This window comes from Ambystoma mexicanum, chromosome 11, assembly GCF_040938575.1.
Source record: "Ambystoma mexicanum isolate Mex_15411 chromosome 11, UKY_AmexF1_1, whole genome shotgun sequence".
Lineage (NCBI taxonomy): Eukaryota > Metazoa > Chordata > Amphibia > Caudata > Ambystomatidae > Ambystoma > Ambystoma mexicanum.
Genome location: NC_090934.1, coordinates 834,815,911 through 834,839,762, shown reverse-complemented (window position 1 = coordinate 834,839,762; position 23,852 = coordinate 834,815,911). Strand labels below are relative to the sequence as shown.

Here is a 23,852-nt window from a genome sequence, read left to right as displayed (position 1 = left end):
AGCCTCGCTCCCCCTCTGCCAGAATCTTCGAGATCGACCAGGGCCTCTCCAGAAGCTTCGCCGGGTTCTCGGACTTCCTCTTACCCGAGCCAGAGCGTTGGCTCGTGGTTGATGGCGCCGGGGAGGATGCGCCCTGCCTGGCAGCAAAGGAGCCCGACCGTTCGGCGCTCCCGGTACCCGCGGACTTGCGGTGCTTAGCCTTTTGTTGGGCCCCCGTCACCGGGGCACCCTCACAGGACTTAGAAGACCGCTTGGACTTCTTTTTCTTCTTCTCGCCTGGCGGGCTCTTACCTTCCAGCCAGTTGGCGAGACGGAGGTGGCGATCCTTCATGGTCTGCTCCGACATGTTCCCACAAAAGGCGCAGTCTTTTTCCTTGTGCGTCTTGTCCTCATGGAGACAGAGGCATAACGAATGCTCATCCTCCTTGAAAACGTTCTGAAGCTGGCAGGTCCTGAACAGCTTCCCGGGCGTCGAGCTTCCTTTCTCCTGGGCCATGACCGGGGTAGGCCCCGGAACTTCTGGAATCCTCCAAAAGCGTAACTCGATGAAATCTTCACCCTTGAGGGGCGTAGAAACTCCGAAACGGATCCCCGTTGATCAGATGTAGACACGGTGGAGCTTGAGGCTCTATTTAACCGAAAAAATTAGAAAATCTCCTAAAAAAGCGCGAAAACGCAGCAAAAGCTCGAGAGTTACAGCACGAGGACTCCCAACACTTGAACGTGCGGTAAAAATCTGAGGATGGCTGCCAGGGGCGGGGCTTAGGGAGAGGGCAGTCATTGGCTGGGGGCAGTATGACCCAGAGACCAGTGATTGGTTACTACTGAGAAAGACAGATCAGAAACGAAACTGATACTGATTTTTTCTATGCCAAGTATTCCCGGCCTGACGACGGGGAATATTCATGAGCATGTGAATCCATGCCAGACCCCGTGCTGGAGAAAGGGGAAGACCACCGATTTTCCAACCTCCCAAAACTCTCAGATTACCATCATGGCTGCAGGGATGGACTGGACTGGGTGTTTCAGGTGCAGAATGACGTCGTCTGCGTACAGCCACAGTTTAAATTCTTTATCACCCACCCTGATGCCCTCTACCAGCAGGGATGTCCTCAGATATTCCCCCAGCATTTCCATCGTTGGGGCGAACAGCAGGGTTGACAATAGACACCCCTGCCTCATGCCTCGTAACCTGAAAGTCTGTGACAGTCGCCCGTTGACTGTAACCCTGGCTGACTGGCTCTTGTATAAAGCCTGGATGCCCTGTAGTATACCCTTACCAAAGCCACATTTCCGGAGTACCCAGTTAAGAAAGCCCCAGTCCACCCGGTCAAAGGCCTTCTCTGCGTCTATGGCCACCAGTTCCCCTCCTCTCCCATGGCTGCTCTCATAAGGTGTAGTGTCTTACACAGGGTGACTGCCCCCTGTCTACCTTGAATGAAACCCACTTGGTCTGAGTGGATGAGTCTCGGCATAAGGCCCCCCATTCTTATAGTATTCTGGTGAAAATGTTGGCATCTACATGGAGTAGGGAGATGGGTCAGTAGGTCTTGCAGTCATCAGAGTCTTTGTCTACCTTTGGGAGGACTGTAATCAATGCCCTCCCAAAGGACGAGGGGAGGGAGGGCTCCTGGTGGTCATGATTTTAGAAAATAAAAAAGCTAAGAATCGTGACAAGGGTCCTGCAAAGGTCTTATAAAACCCTGCCGTATATCCATCCTCCACCCGGTGCTTTCCCCAGTTTCACACCAGACATTGCTTTCAACACTTCATCCTGCAAAATGGGCTTATCCAGCTTGAGGGTCTTCCCCGTACGGAGTCTCGGAAGTAGTCACTCCTGCAAGGTATGTCCCCAGTTTATCCTCGTCGGAGGCCCCTTCTTTCCCATATAGGTTCTCGTAGAACGTGGCAAATTCCCCTGCCACTGCCCCTGCCCCTGAGCACTGCTGACCCCCTTCTCCCCAAATCCTTGTTACCCATCTCTCTGCTCTCTGGCCTTGTAGTTTGGCTGCCAATAGTGCATCCGCTTTATTCCCCTTCTCATAGTATCTGTTTCAAAAGTTGGAGGCTGGACACCATTTTTCCCCATCTCTACATCTCTCAGCTCCTGACGTTTACCTCTTGCCACCTTAAGGTCCTCTTCCCTATCCCCCTCCTCGTTACCCTGAACCCTCTCTAGGAGGTGGATCTCCCCTCTGAGGTTTCGGGACAACAGGGTCCTAATTCTCTTCTTGGCAGCACCTTCCCTAATGAGGAGGCCCCTCCATGTTGCCTTAGCAGAATCCCACACCATGACCCTTTTCCCCAATAGCCTCTTTCATTTCTTCCACAAAGACGGTGTCTGAGGAGGAGGTCATTACATCGGCAGAGAGATTCCCTGGATTTCCAACCTGACGGAACTACTTCCATTTCCACCAGGTAGTGGTCCGACCAACTGATGGGGAAATGCCTGCAAGTACCCACCCTGTTAATATGCTGCTCTTCCATGAAGAGGTAATCTATTCTTGTTCTGGAGCCGTGGACCGGTGACTAGAAGGTGTAACCACTCACCGTAGGGTGTGAGTCCCTCCACACATCAATTAACCCCTGGTACCACATGTAGTCAACAAACCCTCTATTTGCGGATCCCCCCTGCTTCCCAAAGGGATTTGCCCCCACTGTGATCCATTTCCCTGTCTGCGCACATGTTAAAGTCTCCCCCCACTATGAGGAGGCCCTCCGTTCTATCCAAGACTTCTCCCATGGTCTCCCTCAGGAACTGCATTTGGCCAACATTGGGGCAATAAACAGACACTATGGTTACCCTCGTATTTTCTATGGTCCCTGAGACCCCCAGTGCCCTCCCATCTGTTAGGCTCCAGTCTACCGGTTCTGAGAGTCTGATAGTTGTTCAGTAAAATTCCCACTCCACCCTTTTTAAAAAAGGGATCCGGACGCCCAGAATGCCTGCCCAACATGTGCCCTCGGGAGGCGCCTTTCTTCCCCAAGTATTGTCTGAGTTTCTTTTATCAGGAGTACCTCTAGGTCACAATTTCTAATTTCTTTTACCAGTAAAGAGCCTTTTGTGGGGGAATGGAAGCCCTTGACATTCGGAGAGCCTATCATGAGGACCAAAAGGTCCTGAAACACTGATTGTGTCACCTTCATAGAGGAAGCTTCCTAGGCGCTTTGCTTTTTCCAGAACTTCCATTTTCTCCCTGTATCTAAGGAAGCGGACCACTATGGACCTCAGGCCCTTACCCCCTCCGTGGGCCCTTTCCAGCTGCACCTCCTTGTCCTCTTCCTTCGAGGGTGAACAATTGGTTCATCAGACCCTGCACCTTCAGGCCAACTTCAATTGCCGATTACCCTTTCTGTTCTCTCACTCAAAGAATTCATAGGTTATTCTGCCTTTCTCGGTTCTCCAAGTCGTCCAGCTTTAGCAATATCTCTTCTTCCCTCATTTCGAGATCGGCTAGGCGCGCTTCATATTTTATATCGAGGACGTCCATCTATAAATGGTTGTTCTCCATTCCCTCCATTTTGTCCTCCAATTTGTCCACCCTGCCCTTGAGATTGCAGATTGATGCTTGTATGTTATGTTATGTTATTTTGCATTTATATAGCGCCTTATATACCATTGGTATGGTCTGAAGGCGCTGGTAGGTTGAACGCCCTTGGGAACCGAAGTTCAGGTGAGTAGAGAGACTAGGGAGAGTCAACGGCGCGTGTGCGCACCATGTATGTGTGCAGCTGGTGTGGTATTCATGAAAGAGCTGCTTCTTAGCGGTAGCGGTGATGGTTGAGATCAGGGGTATGTGTTTGTTCTGGCAGGATTTATCCAGACCGACCGTGGCTGCGTTAGGCCTGAGTGGAACGCCTGGTTGGGGAAGGGGGGGGTGTAACCAGCAGTGTTCGCTTAGAATGATGGGGAGTGAGCGAGAGATGTTAGTATGAAAACAGTTATACCGAATGGTGTCATAGTATTACTGTGTTCTAGTTGAGTGGTGGTGTAAAGAAGAGTAAGCGTGGGGTGTGATTATGGTGTGTTACATGCTCTCAAGGCCATATTATGTCCGTCTATGCAGTTCTATGCACTCCAGTCCTTTCTATGCACTTTTATTCGTTCCATGCGTTCCCGTCTGTGCTACACTCCGGTATGCTCAATGCACTCATGCACCCAGACCGCCCTGCGCGCTCCTGCCTGCCTCATGCATGCACTTCTGTCTGCCCTACGCGTGCAGTCTTGTCAGACCCCGGTTTTCATGTTCGCCCACACTACACAGTCGCTTGCTCCCCGCATTCACTCGCTCCCGCACTCACACGTTCCCGGCACTCACCCACCCCCATCCGTTCCCACACTCATCAGCTCCCCGCACTCACCAGCTCACTTGCGCTCATCTGTTGCCGCACTCTCACAGCTCTCGTCACTTCTCCATTCTATGCACTCATCCGTTCTATGTACTCATCCGCTCAATTCACTCATGCTTTCCACACATTCAATTCATCCACTCCCCCTACCCATTCACTCACTCATACACTCTTCCGCCCTTACAACTCTTCCGCCCCGCACCCTCCTCCACTCTACACGCTCCTCCACTCTAAACGCTCCCCATTTTACACTCCTCTGACTCCACACGCTCCCGCAGACTATACGCTCCCTCACTGTACACGCCCATACGTTCTATGCATTCCTCAGATCTACATTCACGTCTCTGTAATTATGTACACATCCGACATACATGCTAGTCCGTTCTTCACACCCAACTACTCCAGACGCTCATCTGCTTAGCATGTTCATCCATTCAATACCTTCATCCGATCTACATACTCGTTCAATTTACACACTCATTTGGTCTATGTAGTCATCTGTTTTTCCACTCATGCATTCTTCCATTTAGTGCATTCAGCTGTTTATCGTCAACCACTCTGCACAGTCAACGCTTAGCAAGTTCCTCCATTCTATACATTTATCCGGTGCACATACTCATTCAATTTACACACTTATTCTGTCTATATAGTCATCAGTTCTTCCACTCATGCATTCTTTCACTCAGTGCATTCATCTGTTCAACACGCTACATCTATTCTAACTATTTCATCGATGCCATTCATTTTGTTCCCTCTTCGTGAAGTAAGTGCCTTTCAGTAGTTGACATCTCATTACAGTTTCCCTGTGATTTATTCTTATTATTCGCTTCACTATTTTGATCTACATTACTCGTTCAATTTTGTTGGTCGTTCTGGTTTATATTCGGGTTCATTAGCTGTCAATTTCTCGCCTCAGGTAGTTTGTTGGGTTGGGTGACGTTGGGATGCTGATTGTTTGGGTTAGTTAGTTTACCGGTTGGCTTTTAGGGGAAGAGCCAGGTTTTCAGCAGTTTGCAGAAAGCTGTTAAATCATCAATTTGGCTGTTGTAATGTAAGTTCTAATAGACTTGATCTCGTGAAATATGTCCTTCAGGTAGTCCCTGGTCAAAGCGGGGGCAGGAGTGTCCCTCCGCGTATGCCATTTCTTGAGAACTGGAGGGGGTCACCACCTGGGGGGTGCCTGAGAATCTCTGCAAACGTTGCAGAAACAGAAGCCCTGTCGGGGCCCTCCTTGTGGTTGGAGCCCGACTCTGTATCTCCTCCAGGGCCACTTCCTGTTTGTCTGTCGGGGTATAACCCCCTTTCTTTTGTGGCCAAAAGTTGTTGAGTGCAGGGCAGGGTATCTACACCTGGTCTTGTGTGCCCGTCTCCACGCCATTCCAGGGTCCGAGGTCGGTGTGAGGGTTCTTATTGGTACTTATTCCTGGACTTAAGCGTCTACTGTCAGTTTCACTTCAGCTATGTGGGAAATATTTGAGTTATGCACCCCGGGTGGGTCCTCTCTTAGCTTGGGCTCAGCTACCACCAAAGGTTCGCCCACGCGGTGGATGCTTCTTCACAATCCTGTAGATTGCCGGTGCGGAGATTTTCGCGAACTGTGTGAGTGCAAGGCCCTCAACTCCAAATCAGTGTAGCCCTGTTGCACAATATAGAGAGCCTTGCATCCACTTCCGTCCCGGAGGTGCTCCAGGGCCTAGTACCTGCCCCCAGATTCAGGATTGCGGGAACCCCAGTCCACAGCATCCACAGACCTTCACACTGTACTCTGCTGTATTTCGTCTTGCCTCCTAGGGCCGCTCACCTCGTCGGCATGGCGAGGACTTGTCTTGGGAGTCTACTGGAATCTTCTTAGATGGACCTCCCTGTGGGCGCTCTGTGCCCGTTCTTCGGGTCAACTTGCCCTTTAGTTGCAGCTCAGTCTTCTCTTCTGTCTCCTCTAAGACGACTCAACGGCTTCCAAACTTATCACTGGCCAGCCCAGTCTTCATGAGCCTTCTCCCCTCCACGCCGTAGGGCGTGAGCTCTCTTGTGGTTCCCTTTGTCTTTCCTCCTCTTGTATCTTCTCCCTCTCCTCCTCCGTCCGGTTAAGGGTCCCGCTGCGAGCCCCGATACAGACCCCCAAATCCAGCTCGAGGCCTCCTTCCTTCTTGAGTGTCTCACTTCTTGGGCATGTTCAATGAGAGTTGGGGCCTCTGATCGTCCGCCCGGCTCACGGGCCGGGGCATGGATCTGGACAAGCCCCAGTGGGTCCCCACCACCTGGTGTTGGGCTGAAAGTCTATGCCTCTCTGGGAGGCTCAGTTTTCACCCTCTGGGTCGCGCTTTCAGTGATATTCCCCCTGTTCACACAGCTTCCCGTCGGCCCTTGCCCCCAATGCTCGGCCCTCCTTCGCTGGGGTGCCTCCTCGTGGCGGTCGGGCCTCTCCTCTAGTCTTCCTTGGTCCTACTCCCTGCCCCTCCACTGCCCGGCTGCCTCCCCTCCAAACCTTATTCCGGGACACTCGCCGCCTGGATGCCGGAAGATGTTTGGTGCGCGGCTTCCCTCTGTAGAGGCTCGAGCGGGAAAAAAAGGGGAAAGACCTCGGCCTGCTGCAGTTGCTGGGATAGCAGCACCAGAGGTGTCTTTTCTGCAGGACACTGCACCTCTGTCTCCCTGCCTTCCGATCTTCGAGGGCCGCCGGGTGCTCAAGGTCGTCTCAGGACATCTTACCGGCCCCCTGCTGGATCACACCATCTCCACTTGGCTCTCCACTGGGCAGGATGTCTATGCACTCTATGTCCCAAGTGCAAGGACCGTGAAGCTCCAGGCCTTTGGATCTACTCAGCCCTCTGGGTCACCGTCATCCACCCAAGGCTAGGTTGGCGAGGGGGCACTGCTCACAATCCCTCAGGTGCCGCGGGAGCCCGAGGAAGGCCCTGGGCAAGCCAGTCTCCACCAGGGGAGAATAGAATTTGGTAGGCCAAACGGTTCAGAGTGGAGCGACGTCCTCATGCGTCCATCTTGGTACATGTCCCCTAACTGTCTCGGGATTGCCTCTTTTTGAATGCCACAAAGAACTGGGCTGTCTTTCTGATGGGTATTATTCTCCAAGTAAAAGCTGATGACTCTGCAGTGTATATAAACTCTTTAGCACATTGCACTGGTTCTGTGACAAATACAAGGCAATTGAGTGATGCAAAATTTCATGATAATTTTGGGGAGAACCTTGGATGTGTCCTAAAGACCAATTTATCATTTTGTATGGAGAAAAGCTTTCCTCTGGTAGGGGCTGAAATTCACATTCCTTCTTATGGATGTGACTGCTATAAACAAAGCTCCAATTAAAGTAAGATTCATTTAAGTGCATTTGTGTATTGGTTTGAAAGGCGGAAGCATTGTCCTGTGTAAGACAGTTTTTAAACCCCAACTGGGCACTGGGCTACAAAAGGATGAATTCTCAGTATTACTAACAGATTTAGTAGGAATTTGACAATATTGGTTCATGTAAATTGCACCACAAAAACGCAACTCCCCCATTTAGGTGTGGCTACCATACTTGACTCGCTCATAGTGGTATGACTACTTTAGGTGTTCCGTTACCCCTGCATCCCCTGTACCACCCATTACAGTAATTGTGCCGATGGAAAAGCAAAGGCAAGTTTCCCATACCAAATGAGCAACAGTGCAATAGCCAAAGGCTTTAGAAGGACTTGTATGTGCTGGAATAGTTGTCGACTAAGATCACCTGTAAGGCAATCTTGAGTCCCTAGTGTGCGCACATTTTCCCAAGTTGCAGTTCTATTTGTAGAGCAAAGAAAGATTGACCCACACCTAAGATGTAGGACTTCTCCTCAGATCCACACTCTGCCACACCCTATCCCTTCATTTTTAGAAGGGGGAGCAGGGTGGTAGGGTTAATATAACACCATTAGTTACACAATAAAGGATTGTATTTATGTACAGATAGAATGCAGAGACAAAAATTCTGCATGAAAAAGGAAAGTAAATTCTTAAGTACACTGATATCATCAATGACATTTGTGATGTCAACTTTGATGTCCTGGGTGTTAGTCTTAGCAGTGCACGGTGGTGGCGTGAGTTATGGTTGCTTAGCTTACCATAACTAGCGAATTTCTGAGGTTTTTCTGTTTTACCTGTAACCATAACGTCCCTGTAACAATGTTTGTTAAAGGAATTTTATGGTGAAATTGCACTAATAAAAACCTATGAAATTCAATGAAAAAAGTTTTTTCATAGAATTGTATACATTTTTATTGGTGCAACTTAACAATAACATCTTTTACAAAGTTTCCATTGACAATCCCTGAGAATTACCAAATTCTTAGAATGGACAGACCCAATACTAGATGAGGCGGATTAGCTATCATAGCAAAAAAGCTTGCTAAAAGACTCCTGCCCACACCACCAGTCAAATCCTGCGAACTACTAATAGCAAAAATGCCAATTTCCAACTGCCATACCCTCACCATCTGTCTGATATACAGAACGCCAGGATCCATTGACGCCTTTGAAGACCTGTCCAGTCTTCTCGTCAACAATTCTTAAGAATCTTCACAACTACTTATTCTAGGAGATTTCAACCTCAGATTTAACGATCCAGAGGAAAAACATGCCCTGGCGCTAGCCTCAACCCTTTTATAACCTGGGCTCTCCCAAAAGGTCCTTGTGTCAACTCACACTAAAGGTAGAACCCTTGACTGGGTGGCAGACTTGAACTGTGAGACCAAACTCACTAAAGTAACCCAACAATCATGGACCGACCATCACCCGATTGATTTCTCATTATCGCTAGACAAACTAGTAGCTAAAGATACTATCAGGGTCCCACCTCTCCCAACAAAAAGTTTTTTAAAAAACCATTACATCGGATAAGCTACTAACCCTTATCCTTCAATCCCTGAACACTCTCCCTAGCAACACAGACCCCACTGGTCTTGTTGAAGTGTTTACCACCACTATGGCCAAAGCCCTAGACACTATCGCACCACTTAAAATGTGTAAAAGTAAACCAGCCCACCTCAACTCATGGTTCACCCCTCACCTCAAAGAACTCAGACTACAAAAAAGAAAACTGGAAACCCAATGGTGCCACACTCCATTCAGAGGAAAATAGGACACTAGTGACCAATTTTGTCAACCATTATAAAAAGGAAATAATCTGCACCAAAAAAGACATTTACAATGTAAGAATCTCCAATGCCAGTTCTAACACTAATGAACTGTTTCAGAACCTCATGGAACTGAAATCCCCTTGTCCCCATCAGATACCGCACCTAAGGACAAGCAATGGTGCACCAGCATTCGGAATGCACCAACTAACAAAATCTCTACACTTCAAACTAAGATCCCTAATAAGGAAGCTTCTCTACAACTCACCACACCACCACTCTCTATCCCTTCAGAGTCCACTAGCGGTCCTGAACCATTCAGTTTCACTAAAGTCTCTATCCGGGATACAGAAAAAATGATTCTATTCTTGAAACCGTCCAACTGTCAAGGGGACAACTGCCCTGGACAAATAATCAAGGATGCTGCGAGAGACTTAGCACCTTTTACATACGTTCACAGGACCAAAGTTTATGAACATTTCTGAAGTCTTCCGAAAACTCTTCAAGAGTGTGACATAGAACTTCAGTGTACAAGCAAAGTCCAGCAGATGCAAGGCCCCCAGCAACAAATGTTGGGGGGGGGGGGCTGGGGGGGGAGGCAGACAGGTAACACCAAAGACTCGTTGAGGTGGAATTGCGACTGAACCTTTGGCACAAAGTAGGGGTGCGTACGTAACACCACCCTCGATTCATGTGAAGTCAGGTATGGCTGTCTGCAGGATAAGGCCTGGATCTCACCCACCCTCCTGGCAGAGGTGATGGCCACTAGGAAAGCTGTCTTCCACGAGAGGAATTCGAGTGGAGCTTGATGCAGAGGCTCAAAGGAGGCCCCCCCCCCTTGAGCCTCGTCAGAACCGCGTTGAGTATCCACACCAGGGCAGGAGCATTCACGGCAGGAAAGATCTGAACGTCCTTTGAGAAACTCCTTGATGAGTCGAAGGGACAGAATCGACGATCTTTCTGTCAATCTGGTGTAGCGGGAGATGGCCGCCAGATCCACCTTGATGGAGGAGTGTGCCAGTCCAGCCTTGGCCAAGGATAGCAAGTACGCTAGGATCTGTGGGGCCGTGACCCTCAAAAGGGGTAATCTTCGGTGACCAGCACCACATAGCAAAACACTTCCACTTGTGACCGTAGTACTTGAAGGTCGACAACGCCCTGGCCTTTTGCGAGGACCTCCCTGCAGTCTGCTGGCAACTTGCATCATCCAAAATCTAGGGCTGCAAGAGCCAAGCCCTCAGGTTCAGCGATCCTGGGTCGCGATCTAGGATTGCACATCCTTCTCTGGTGAGAAGATCCGGAACAACCGACAGCTTGACCGGACGAAACACCGACAGGCTGAGAAGGTCTGGGTCTGGGTACCAAATCGACCTTCGGCCAGGCCGGGGCGATGAGATCATCTGCATTGGCACTGTGAGTGTGCTGATGACTCTTAGCAGGAGAGGCAACAGGGGAAATGCGTACAGAAACAGCCCTTCCCATGGGAAGGAGAATGCGTCGACCAGGCTCTTCAGCTGGTGTAATCTGCTGGTGAACTTCTGGCATATGGAGTTAGCTGCCGTCGCAAACAGATCGATCTGGGACGAAGATGTGGTCCACCTGGTCCTGCCGCAGCTCCCACTCGCGGCAGGAGCGCACCTCCCCGCTGAGGGAGTTTGCGATGGTATTCTTGACTCCCGCTAGGTGAAGAGGAACATCTCTTGTCTGACGGTCCAGCGCCACAAGTCCTGCGCTTCCCTGGAGAGTCCTTTGGAATGAGTGCCTCCCTTCTTCCTGATGTAGAACATGGTGGTGGTGTTGTCAGTGAAGATCCTTACCACCTTGCTCTTCAGAGACGGAAGGAATGACTTGAGGGTCCAGAACACTGGCCGTAGCTCCAGAATGTTGATATGGAGGACCTTCTCCGGCAGCCAGAGACCTCTTGTGTGTAGACGTCTGGTGTGGGCTGCCCAACCTTCCAGGGAAGCATTCGTGGTGACCGTCTCGTGGTATAGAGGGTTTTGAAACCCTGCACACCGGGAGATGTTGGAGCGGACGCCGCACCATCTTATCGCCCGACAGATCTCGTCGAGCGGGATCTTGTCCACAAAGCTTCTGGACACCTGTACCCAGCGAGTGTCCAGGAACTCCGGAAGAGGTTGCATTTGCAACCTGCAGAGCCAGATGAGGTAGATGCAGGACATCATGCCGAGCAACTACTTGATGGTTCGCAACGTGGCCGTCTTCATCGACAACAGCTGCTGTACCTTCTCTTGAATGGCCGCTACCCTCTCCTCCGAGGGGGATGCCAGGCAGGACACCATACTGAGTCTGGCTCCTAGGAAGAGTGCATTCTGCAATGGTATCAAGCAGAACTTTGGATAGTTGATGGAGAATTCCAGATCCGTCAGTAGCTGGACAGTCGTCTCAAGTGTGTCCGACAGCCTGCTTGAGGTACGGGTATACGTGAATAGCCTGTTAAAGTAGATGGGCCGCTACCAGTGCCACTGTGGGGGCCGACTTCAATCCGAAAGGTGGAGCCTTGAACTGGTAGTACGGGTCCTGCACTACAGAGTGCAGAAACATTTGATGTTTCTTGTTAATGGGGATGTGGAAATATGCGTCCTCCAGGTCCAGTAACGTCAAGAAGTCTCCTTCCTCCAGTTGGCCGAGCACGTGCTGCAACGTGACCATCCTGAACTTTTGGGACTTTAAATATTTGTTGAGATGTTGCAGGTCTAGGATGGGTCTCCAGCCCCCTGTCTTCTTCCTGACCAGAAAGAATCTGGAAGACACTCCGGAGTTGTTGGGGAACCAGCGCCATCGCCCCTTTTCCCAGCATGGCCCGAACCTCTTCCAGGAGCTGAGGAATGTGCTGCTCCTGACGGAACACCGGCGGGATCCGCGGACACCTGCGTTGAAACTCCAGTGTGTGTCCTTGGGCGAGAGCATCCAGCACCCATCTGTCCGTGATGTTCCTCCACTCGCTGATGAACCTAGTCAGCCGGGCGCCCACCGGGAGTCGCATGTGGGGTGCCTGACGTTCCAGCCTGTTTAAGAGCCGGCGTCCTGCCCTGCAGGCAATGTCGATGCTGTCCTCCGCTACCGTAGGCCTGGGAACTGCATCTGTCGGCTTCCTGGGTCATGGATCTAGAAATTTGGCAGCACAAAGAGGAGAAATCTTTGGAAGATCTGCTTGACTTTCCCCTGGAGGAGTGAAAAGAAGAGCGCTGCTGTTGTAGAGTACGCAAGGAACGGGCGGTCTCTGTATCCGCCTTGATGGCTTGGAGGGACTCGTCGACGACCTACCCAAATAAGTTCTCTCCATCGAAGGGCATGTCCTACACCTTCGCCTGGACTTCCTGCTGGAAATTTGTGGCCTTCATCCAGCCCCGTCGAAGAAGGCAGACAATGTTACCCATCTGTCGGCGAAATCCAAAGCCACAGTAATGGCATGATCAGACGCAACTTTCCCTTCCTGGAAAAGAGCGATTGCCTCCAACCTCTGATCGTCTGGGAGGAACATCAGAATTAGATCCAGCTTGAACCACAGCTCCTTGTCATACCTGCCCAGGATCGCCAGTACGTTGGCCGCCTTGACTGTGGACGCTGCGGTGTAAATCACCTTCCTTTCTTCCTACGGTGTCCCAACTTCTTCCCATCGCTGTCTGGAGGGACCAAAGATGAGGACGGGTTAGTCGACCGCTTCCTCACGGTCACCGATGCCACCGAACCCGGCGATGGTTGCGACCTCAGGCACCTGGGTCCGGAGTCCGGCACCCAATATTTTCTTCTCCAGTCTATCCCGTTTAGCTGGAGCCATGCAAGGGTTCATGAGGGCCAGGCCCTCTTCACACACGCCGTCTAGGAGGGTAACTGCCACGATGGTCTTCCTCCTGGTCTTGCGCCTCTGGTACAAGAAACCCTCTTTCGTGGTTTCTTTGGGTACAAGCTGAAAAAGCTTGGAGGCTCTGGCAATCAGAGTGGAACAACCCCACCTCATCTGGTGGGGATGCTCTAGGCAAAAGTGGAGACCTGCTGCCCACTGCAATTATATCCTCGTTGTCCGTAGTCGTGGATGTATCCGTCCCCGTACCTGGGTCTACTGGGGAGATAGGGATCAACGCGGGTGTGGAGGCTGAAATGGGGGTGTTGGATGACACTTCTTTGAAGGAGGCTGACAAGGGGCCTGTGGGACCACTGGAGCCGGGACCGGTGGCATCCTCTTCTGGATCTCCGACACCAAAGTGTGAAGGGTCGACAGAATGTCCAGAGACACATCCCTCGGCTGAGCTGGCGGAACCGGAAAACTAGACTTGGGCCATCGTCACCCTCCTCTTCCACGTCCTCATGGACCGTGTGCAAGGACTCTTGGTCCTCGTCTCTGTGGACGAGGCCTCCATGACTTGAGCCAAGGCCTGGGAGGGCTGTTTCAGCACCTCCTTGCTCTGCATTTAACTTCTCCCCCGTGGGGCTGGAACCGGGGCCTGAGCCGGTTTCCCCCCTTCTGGCGCGCCTGCAGACTTTACCAAAGTCACTGCGGTGGTCTCACACCTAAGGGGTAAGGATACTTTCTGTGCTGCGGGGACTACCTTCACAGGGTCAGATCCTTTAGCCGCCGAGAGAGCAGCTGCCACCAACTCTGTAGTCGACAACATGTTAGCCTGTGCCGATTGGGCCTGCTTGGGCAGTTCGAACTTCTCCTCGGTCCGTGGCTTCTCAGACTTCTCCCTCAGTTTAGCCAGGGTAGATTTCCTTTTCTAAGAGGAGCTTGATTGCTGGATGGCAATGGAGGTGGAGGGTGATGTTGATCACGCCCCATCCACCTTTGGACCTGCTTCTGCGGCGACCCCAGTTGACTCGGATTTGCGGCTCTTGGCCTGGTCTTGGGCCGCCATGGATGAGGCACCCTCAAAGGACCTAGAATACTGCTCCTCAGACCAGCGGTTCCTGGGTGAAGCATGACTCTGCTCGAGGCACGGCAGAGGCCTTAGTGGCAAGCCATGCCACCAGTCTACTGTGCCTGTCCTTTGTCTTCTTGGATAAACTGAGGCATATCTCGTATTCCAAATCCTTATGGTACAGATGCAGGCAGTAGAGGCTTTGTAGGTGCTTGTCTTCCACAAACATTCCGTAGCCTGTACTTGGTGCAGGGCTTGAAGAGGGACCTTCCCTCCTTCTCATACATCATGGTTGGAGGTTGTGAAGTAGGCCCGATGGCCTTCTGGAAACATTAACAATCTTTGCCCTTGAGGGGTGCTGAAATTCACTCACAATACGTCCCCGCTGTCGGCAGACTGAGAAGAGGACAGAGGCTCTTTTATAACAAAAATAGAACCTATTTCCGTCGAAAAAAAATAGAAGTAGCTTGCAGAGCAAACGAGGACTCCAGACACTAAGTGTGCAGTAAAAATCGGAAGATGGCTGCCAGAGGAGGGGCATAAGCAGAAGACTGTGATTGGATGGGGACTGTTTGACCAAGAGGACAGCGATTGGTTTAAAGAAGAAGTACAGTTTGTAAGTGAAAGTGAAACATTTTTCTTTTACTGAGGATTCCCATTCCGACGACGGGGAATATTAATGAGTATGTGAATTCCTGTCAGATCCCACGCTGGAGAAATGAGCGTTTCAAATTTCCAAAACCTATTGCTTTCATGGTTAAACATGCCCTCGGTGCAGGCTCCCAAATTCAGAGCATGGCATCAAAGGCCTTGAAGTCTACTTCTGTTATTTCAACGCTCACACCATGACCAAAACTGAAGGAAAAAACAATCCGGGTTGGGCGGGTGGTGATTCAACTAGAAGGAGCATTGGGGGTTGCATGTACACCTCATTCATGGATCCGATTCTAGAATGGACTCTGTTGAGTGCTAACTTAGTATTCAAAGTGGAATAACTCAAGGTAAACCAACAGATAGAGGACAAGAGGACAATGTATAGCAGCTGAATCTAAAACAGATTCAAATGCTGGAAGTCTGTAGAGTTAAATCTTTCTATATCCATATATCCATAGTGGTGTGAGATACATCCCAACCTGATCACACCACATCTCAAGTGGCTTTTGAGAAAGCTACCACTTAAGCACCTCAATACTTGCAGACTGACCTGTACATTTTTATATGGGCCAGGTGATGCATTTGAAAGCCAGTTTCAAATATTTTGTTTAAAAAAAAAATAAAAATAAATAAATAAATAATTATACTGTAACTATGCACAATATTTGTCTGCAGTGGATAAAACCCCAAAATAAAGTGTTACTGTTTGATTGTGGCAAATTGGTCACTGCGGCAGAACATCTCAACACATATATATTAGTAAATAGCGCAGAGGGCATCACTCATCTTCGTGATTATTTAGCCATCATCCAGTATTTAGCCATCATCCAGTTTTGGATGTTGACTGCTTACCCCCAAATTAAACCAATTCAAAACTGAATGTGTCCTTCTGCCTGCTAAACATGTCCAAAAAGGCTCAATGATATGCGCTTAGAAGGATTTAATATACAACTACAGACTCAGCAACATTCTTAAGCTACACCATTGACAGCAGCTGGTCCTTCAAGAAACACATAGCCAAGAAGGCCCAAACAGCCTGGCTCAGAATCTCCAGCCTTTGTAAAATCAAACCCTTATCCCACAGCAAAACCTCTAGACTGCAGTGCAAACCCTTGTGGTCACGCACATTGATTTGGGAAATGCCCTCCTGATGGGGATCCCAGCTGATCAATTGTGTGCCCTAAAAGCAATCCACCATGCTGCAGCATGTCTTATTAAAGGTGCACAAACATTTTAATTAAACACCCCTTCCTACATGAACTACACATTGGCTTCCTCTAAAGGCCAGAATACAGTTCAAGAGTGCATCTATCATCTATAAAGCAGTCATGAGAAGCATACCAGCTTACCTGGTGGCTAAGCTCCACATATCTGGTGGCACACGCTCCTCGCGCAGCAAATAATCGACCAACCGAAGAATCAGAACTAGTCCGCAAACAATCCTTTCCTTGTCCCGCACCACACCCTGTGGAACTCTATCCTGGTGTTGACTCAAAATGCCCAAACAATTCTCCAATTTCACAAATCTCTCAAAACATGGCTTCTTCAACAACACCTGACCAAGGAATAATTCCAATGGATGCACATACCGAAGCTCTGAGAAACTCACAGTATTGCACGCTGTTAAGAAGGTGCCAGCCCAAATGCTGGTTATCCACACTCTGTACAGCGCTGTGCTGCTCTCGAGCGAGGTCTGCGCTTTAAACTAAAAAACCAATATTGTATATGGAGTGGGTATCCAGTGTAGAAACAAGATGGGCTAAGGAGGGACGGGTGGTAAGGGCCTATTATAAGAAAGGAGAACTATTCTAAAGAAACTGCGATATTGCAATACTCAAACAGTACACCTAAAATTGTGGGGATGAAAGCTCATAACCCCATGCGGGGTTGCAGGAACCCATCTGAATCACTGCTGGAATCCAGAATAAATATGGAAAGATTGCTTTGGTTGATGTGAAACTCCAACACCACATTAGGCAACAAGAAAGGCTATGTATAGAGAACTACATTATCCTTATCAAATAGGATGAACACATTTTTGAAAATTAGGTCCTGCAACTTGCAAATCCTCTGGGTGGAGCTGAATGTTCATCAAAAAAAGCTATTTTCCTAGTAACAAGATTCATATCACGAGGCCTTGAGCTTGAACAGTTTATTTATGAGCAGAAAGAGAACCATGTACAAGCCCCACTGTGGATGAGGAAAACGTACAGTGGAGAAATGTTTCAGAAGAACATTGAAATGTCTCTATAGGATTCTGAAGCAAAAAGGGGTATCCCGAGTTGAGATGGGCACCAAACGATAAGTCCTGACAATATTAGCTACATTAGAATTAAAATATATTGTCCAGTGATGCATGGAGAGGGTTATACCTCTTGATGGGACACATGGCAAAAATACACCCATTTGCTAGTCTACTGGTGACAAGTAGATGGTTTGCAAGCAGCTTGTAAGATCAATGTTTTAAGAAGGGAGACCAAATTACCCTTAGACCACATCCTCAGACACCAAAACGCTAAAATGAGCGCTTTTCGGAAAAGGGTTAATTTTTTAATTTTTTTTTATTGTGTTATAGTTCCAAAGAACTTTCCACAAATATCAAATATCAGACCAATTAAAAGGAAAAAGATAATACATATAATCATCAATTCATGCAACTTCACACTAGAACTTTTTAGAGGAGATTACAAAAATATAAAATGAGGACATAAAATATAAAATGTTCTTAGCAACTCGATTACACAGCAGCAAATTATAGTCTCAGATCTATTAGAACTGCAGAGGGACATATCAAATAGGTACATAGAACCCTCCGTTTCCTTGCAGCACAATCTACAGACCCTTCTTTCCATAGGAATTCCTGTCCAGGCTCCACGTACTCTTAGAACATTAAGTCGGTTGAATCTAATGTCCAGAAATATTTTCCGGTTAACCTTGGACGGCATCAACTTTAAATAGTACTGGGGCTATTTATACAGGAAGGGCAATCTAGCAAATCTCCACAGGGAGCTTAATTCAGCAACCTTGTCTTTGCTGGTGGTCCAATCCCACTTTGCTAAGGTGTTCAAGGATTTTAATACCACCCCCTCCCCATGTTCCCATTTGGGGGAGTACCCTATTCTTTCAAAGAGACGCATGATATTCTTCTGGAAGATGTTCAAGGCCTCCATATTTCCTCCCTCCAATCCATCACGAAGAATATGTAGTAACTTACCTTGACAAGCATATTTTATTTTAACATATAGCTTTGCCCTGTTATATTCAATTTGAGCAGATAAAGAAATGAGCCTCATTTCTTTTTTTTATCAACTGTATTTATTTCTCAGCAGCATAGGTAACAAACTGTTTTAAGGAACACCAAACAATATCACCAGCATCCTTCCCGCCAACTACCCCCGTCTGGGGTGCCGTTCGCTGCTGAAATTTAACTAGTACAACTCCCACCTTTCCACAAATCCCCCCCCGCCTCAATAACATTTGGGTGGAGTATAGCATCTTCTTCCAACCTCTCAGGAGGTCCTTTGGGCGCAGTTCTTCTTGCCCCTCAAGTTTCCCCAGTCAAAGGACAGAGACAATGTGGAGTAACCTAGGTTTGCAATACATCTGAACCCGGTCATCCATGAATTCATGAAGTGGTGTCCAAGTATTAATATATTTCGAGTAGGAGCCATAGGCAATTGCTGTCACTTTCTCCATGGCCATCACCCCCCAGAGTCTCACCCACCATGCGGCCACTACCGGACCCTGCTTGTTCTTCCATGCCTGCGCTAGGGTGATTCTTGCTGCGCTCAGCATGTGGGTGATGAGGCCAGCCTTGCATCCGGAATTGGATTAGCGCCCCTCCACCATCTCACCCAGCAACACAACTACCGGGTCAAACTGCAATTGCGTCTCGGTTATTTCTTTTATATGGCTTAGGACCTCGTTCCAGTAAGTCTCCACCACCAGACACTTCCACCACATATGGATTAGGTCCCCAGGTTGTCCACAGCCCCTCCAGCAAAGAATGGAATAGTCAGGGTTGATGGAATGTATCCGTTGTGGTGTCATATTACCAGCGTGGGCAAAGCTTGCACGCCCCCTCTTTAATTGAAGTGCATTTAGAGCCATTAGCGGTGCGGTGCCACATACGACCCCATGACTCCCCCAGAGATGGGTCTTCCCACATCTGTAGCCCATTTTTGCATATATGGCAGAATTTCCTCCGGGTCCGCCTCGCCCATCAGCCGGTACAATCTTGACAACCCTTTCTCATCCCTTCCATCTTGTACCGTAAGCTCCAGCCCTGTGTGGGCCCTAGTTGCTCCCTCTCGAACCCTTGTGTTGGTGATCCAATGTCTGAGTTGGATATAGTGGAAGCATTCCCTCTCCGTTATCTGAAATTTGGCTTTGCAACATTCAAAGGTTAAGGGCGTACCCTCCGCGTAGAGATCCCCCAACACTAGGGCCTGTTCCCTCCCTCCCCAATGCACCCAAAAACTGTGCTGTAAACCTGGCGTGAAGTCCAGATTGTGGGCTACCGGGGCAAGTGGGCCTCCCCCCACCATCACCTTATTCCCCCATAGTGCTTTGTCCCAATACCATAGGGTAGGCTTGGAGGCTTCCAGTAGTGTGCACCCTTTGCCTCTATGCCGAGCTGCGAGGAAACTCAGGCTTTCCAGGGGTATCATAGATGCTTCTTTTTCCAGGATCACCCACCGATTTGGATTATCCCTGGGTGGCCATTGCAGTATGGGGTGCCACCTGTACTGCCCATAAATACCTGCGAAATTCCAGCACCCCCAAACCCCCCAGAACTTGTGGTCTAAATAGCACTTTCCTGGGAACCCTTGGTTTCTTTCCCTTCCAGATAAAGGACATCACCTCTAATGACTTCCTTACCTCCAAAACCCGATACATGGCTCAATGGGAGGCGGACCTAGGCCATCCAGTCGAAGACCAGCTGTGGGTTGATATTTGGTCGCGGGCTCACTCCTCTTCGTCTTGCATCACGAACAGAGAAGGCGCCTACAAAATCCTCCTCCGATGGTATTATCCTCCACTGAGATTACACCACATGAACCCTACACTCAGCCCGAACTGTTGGAGGCAATGCGGCCAGGTAGGAACTTTCTTCCATATGTGGTGGTCTTGCCCGAGGGCCCAGACCTTTTGGGAACAATGCCTAGCGATGATTACGGACATCACTAAGGTACGACTTCCCCTTGAGCCCGAACCCATCCTCCTGGGTGCCCCAGTCCCCGGGATCTACCCCAGGTCCGGTCCCAGGGCCAAACTACTGTCCCAATGCCTTCTGGCGGGCAGAAACGTAATAGCTCGCACTTGGAAAACGGTGGAGGGCCCACTAATGCCTTTCTGGTGGACGAAAATCTGGGACATCCTAATCGCGGAGAGGGTTACAGCAGCCGGGGCAGGCCACCTGCATCGTTTCGAGAACATCTGGGGCCCAATTCTAGACTTTGATCGGAACTATCCAGCCTTAACGTACAAGCCCCAATTAGCCAGGAGAACCTTACGGGACGATGACTTCCAGCAGGGACAGGAAGAAGAACGATAGAGCCCGGGGGAGGGGAGGGAAGTGCAACCAGCTGTATCCTTTTTATGCCATTTGTCGTGTTTGATCAGACGTTGTATCGCTTTATCCTGCCTGTTTAAAATAAATATTTTAAAAAAAAAAAGGACATCACCTCTGCCTGTAGCTTTTTAATTGCTGGGTTTGGTATACGTATTGGCAAGGCGCCGGTCAAGTAGAGGAAACCGGGAAGCAGGTTCATCTTGACTGCTGCTATGCGGGCCAGCCATGATAATTCCTGCAGGTCCCACCGTTTAAGATCTTGCATCAGTGAATTCAGAAGACCCGGAATGTTAGCCCCATATAGCCTATCGTAGGTGGGGGTCAAGTGAACACCTAAGTATTGTATAGCTTTCTGTTCCCACTTCAAAGGATAATCGGCTCTCCCACTCTGACACCTGCTCCAAAGCCTCTGTGATATTAAGCCCCTTAGATTTGGGGTAGTTGATTTGAAACCTTTGACCTTTGGAAATTTATCCAGCAGATCTATGGCTCTGGGGAGGGAGTTTGTCGTGTCTTTCACAAACAAGAGGATGTCGTCCGCGTGGAGGGCTAACTTCTGAGGCCCATCTGTCCCCACTTCCACACCTCGGATACCCTGGTCAGCCTGGATTCGCTGCACCACCGATTCCATGGCCATGGCAAAAATCAACGGGGATAACGGGCAGCCCTGCCTCGTGCCCTTCAGGATAAGAATACTGTCTGTGAGCCGTCCGTTGATCATCAATCGTTTTGACGGATTCACAAAGTTGGCCATCACCATGCGTGTAAATACCGCCCCACACCCAAACCTCTCTAGGGTAAGATGCAAGAATCCCCAGTGCAGGCTATCAAAAGCCTTGGAGGCATCTAATGCCAACACAGAGAACCTCTGCCCCGTCCTCCGCCCCCATTCCATCGTATCTATGGCCCTGCGTATATATGGTCATATGTATGCCGCCCTTTTACAAAACCCGCCTGGTCCGGGTGAATTATCTTTGGGAGAACTCTTGCTAATCTTCGGGCCAATACCGTGGAGTACATTTTTGCATCCCTGTTCAATAATGAGATGGGGCGGTAACTGGCGCATTCTAAGGGGTCCCTATCCGGATTTAGCAAAAGGACCGTGGTAGCCGGGCCCATATCCCCTGAAGCTTGCCCCGTATCCCCGATAAAGTTAAGTAAGTTTGTTAGAGGACCTACCAGGATCGGCCTGAACATCTTGTAGTAAGCGTTACTTAACCCACCCGGGCATGGGGATTTATGTCCCTTCAGTGCTCCTATCACCTCCCCCACTTCTTCCTCGGATATGGGTGCTTCCAGCAACAATCTGTCCGACTCACTCATTTGTGGCAGGGTCACCTGATCAAGGAAGGCCACCTGTGCTCCCTTCTCTAAATTCTCCCCCTTTAGGATGTCGGTATAATACGAGTGCATAACCCCATCGAGTTCCTTCTCCCCCCCTCCCCCCCTCGCCAGATTCCCGCTCCGGTCCCTAAGCTGTACAACATGATTTCGGTCTTTCTGCTGTCTCAGTTTAGCCGCTAAAAAGTGATTGGCCTTGTCCCTATGTATGTAATAAGACTGTTTGGTCCGTAAAAGGAGTTGCGCGGACTCGTCCGCCAGGTGCATTTATAGGGCTGCTCTGGCTTTTTTCAAATCCCTCCAGGTTCTTTGTGAGCCTCTGTCCTTGTATTCCGCCTCTGCATCCTTTACCTTGGCCTCCAGCTCCCGCCGCACTCCCTCCTTTCTCTTAACATATCCCACCGTATGCGCTATAAACTCGCCCAGTGCCACCGCTTTACTTGCGTCCCAAATTGTGGCCCAGTCTACTTCCTGTGTGACATTTTCTTGGAAGTAATCCCTCAGGACTATCTGCTCTTAGGGCTAGATCTTTTAGGATCATCTCGTTTAAACGCCAGGGCCTACGTGTCTGCGGCCGTGGGTTAAGCGGCTCCAGCTTTAGGGAAACCGGGGCATGGTCTGATAGGCACCGCACCCCAATGTCCAGGCCCGTGACCTGTGGGACCAGGGAGTCTGAAATCAAAACCATATCAATTCTGGAATGACCCCTTTGTACCGCCGAATAGTGAGTGTACGCTTTCTCCAACTTGTGGAAGAAGCGCCACGTTTGTATTAAGTGCAATTCCCTGAGGAATCTTGCCAGAGCCTGTCTAAACGTGGAATCACTGGAGGTGGCAGGGAGAGTTTTGTCCATTGTCGCATCCATCACCCCATTAAAATCGCCCCCAATCATAATCTGCCCCACTCCCGCCTTTGCAATTTTGGGTAGCACCTCTAGCAAAAAGCAATCCTGCCTCTCGTTGGGGGCACAAATTGCCACCAGCGTGACCTGCTGGCCCATCAATGACCCACCTAACATCAGGTAACAGCCCTCGGAGTCCCTTTTTACAAATAGTTTCTCAAATTGGATCCCTTTAGCCATGAGGTTGCCCACTCCCCTTTTTTTGTCCCACTAGAGGTGAAGAATTGCATGGGGAAGGCCCTGTTCCTCAGTCTGTGTTCATCCTCTGGGAGCAGGTGCGTCTCCTGCAGCCAAACCACTGAGGCCTGTATGTCCCTAAGCCTGCTCATAATCGATTTACTGGACATTTAATGTGACGAAGGTTAAGTCAGCCATTTATATACCGTAGCAATATGCCCAAACCCATGTTCTTCAGCTGGATCACCCTCCTAGGCGTCTCAATCCCACCATATATGAATTCCACCCCAAAAGGATATTTAGCTGTCCCCCCACCTCAACTCCCCAAAATACTTTGACCCCATAAACTTCAACAAACACAAACCCCATGGTGGCACCACAGAGTATCACCGGGTGTATTACCCCCCCGGGGAATGGAATGTAGGGTCTGGTCTCTACCCCCACTACCCCCCCATCCCCCCAACTGCTGTTTGGTTCTCCAATACCCTCAAGGCATACAGAGTAGAGACAAGGCCATTCCAAAGTCTGAGATAGAATGTGCCAGATGGCTCGCAGGGCAGCACTGTCTTGTTCACATGGGGTCCCCCGCTTTAGGATCCCTTCTGTGGCCTCTCTGGCGGGGGTGCACTGGTTTCCATTGTTCCTTTGCCAAAGAGTCTTCTCTTTCCTCCCCTCCCCGTGGGGGTCTCGCTTGGTCCTTGCCTTCGCTACCTTTGCCTCTCTCCCATGAGCTCGTCCATTTATTCCTCTTGTTATTGTGTACCTCTGCCCCTTCCACTCAAAGCGCAGCCCAGTCGGGAACACCCAGCGATAGCTAACATTCCTTGTTGTCAGCCAGCCCGTGACGTGACGACCCGTGGACTTGA

General features: G+C 49.6%; 1 protein-coding gene across 2 annotated transcripts in view; it reads right to left on the bottom strand.

The window, feature by feature from the left end:
- Positions 1 to 23,852, bottom strand: part of GTF2H1 (general transcription factor IIH subunit 1) — a 1,239,907-nt gene that overhangs the window by 622,304 nt on the left and 593,751 nt on the right. The window lies entirely within an intron of this gene.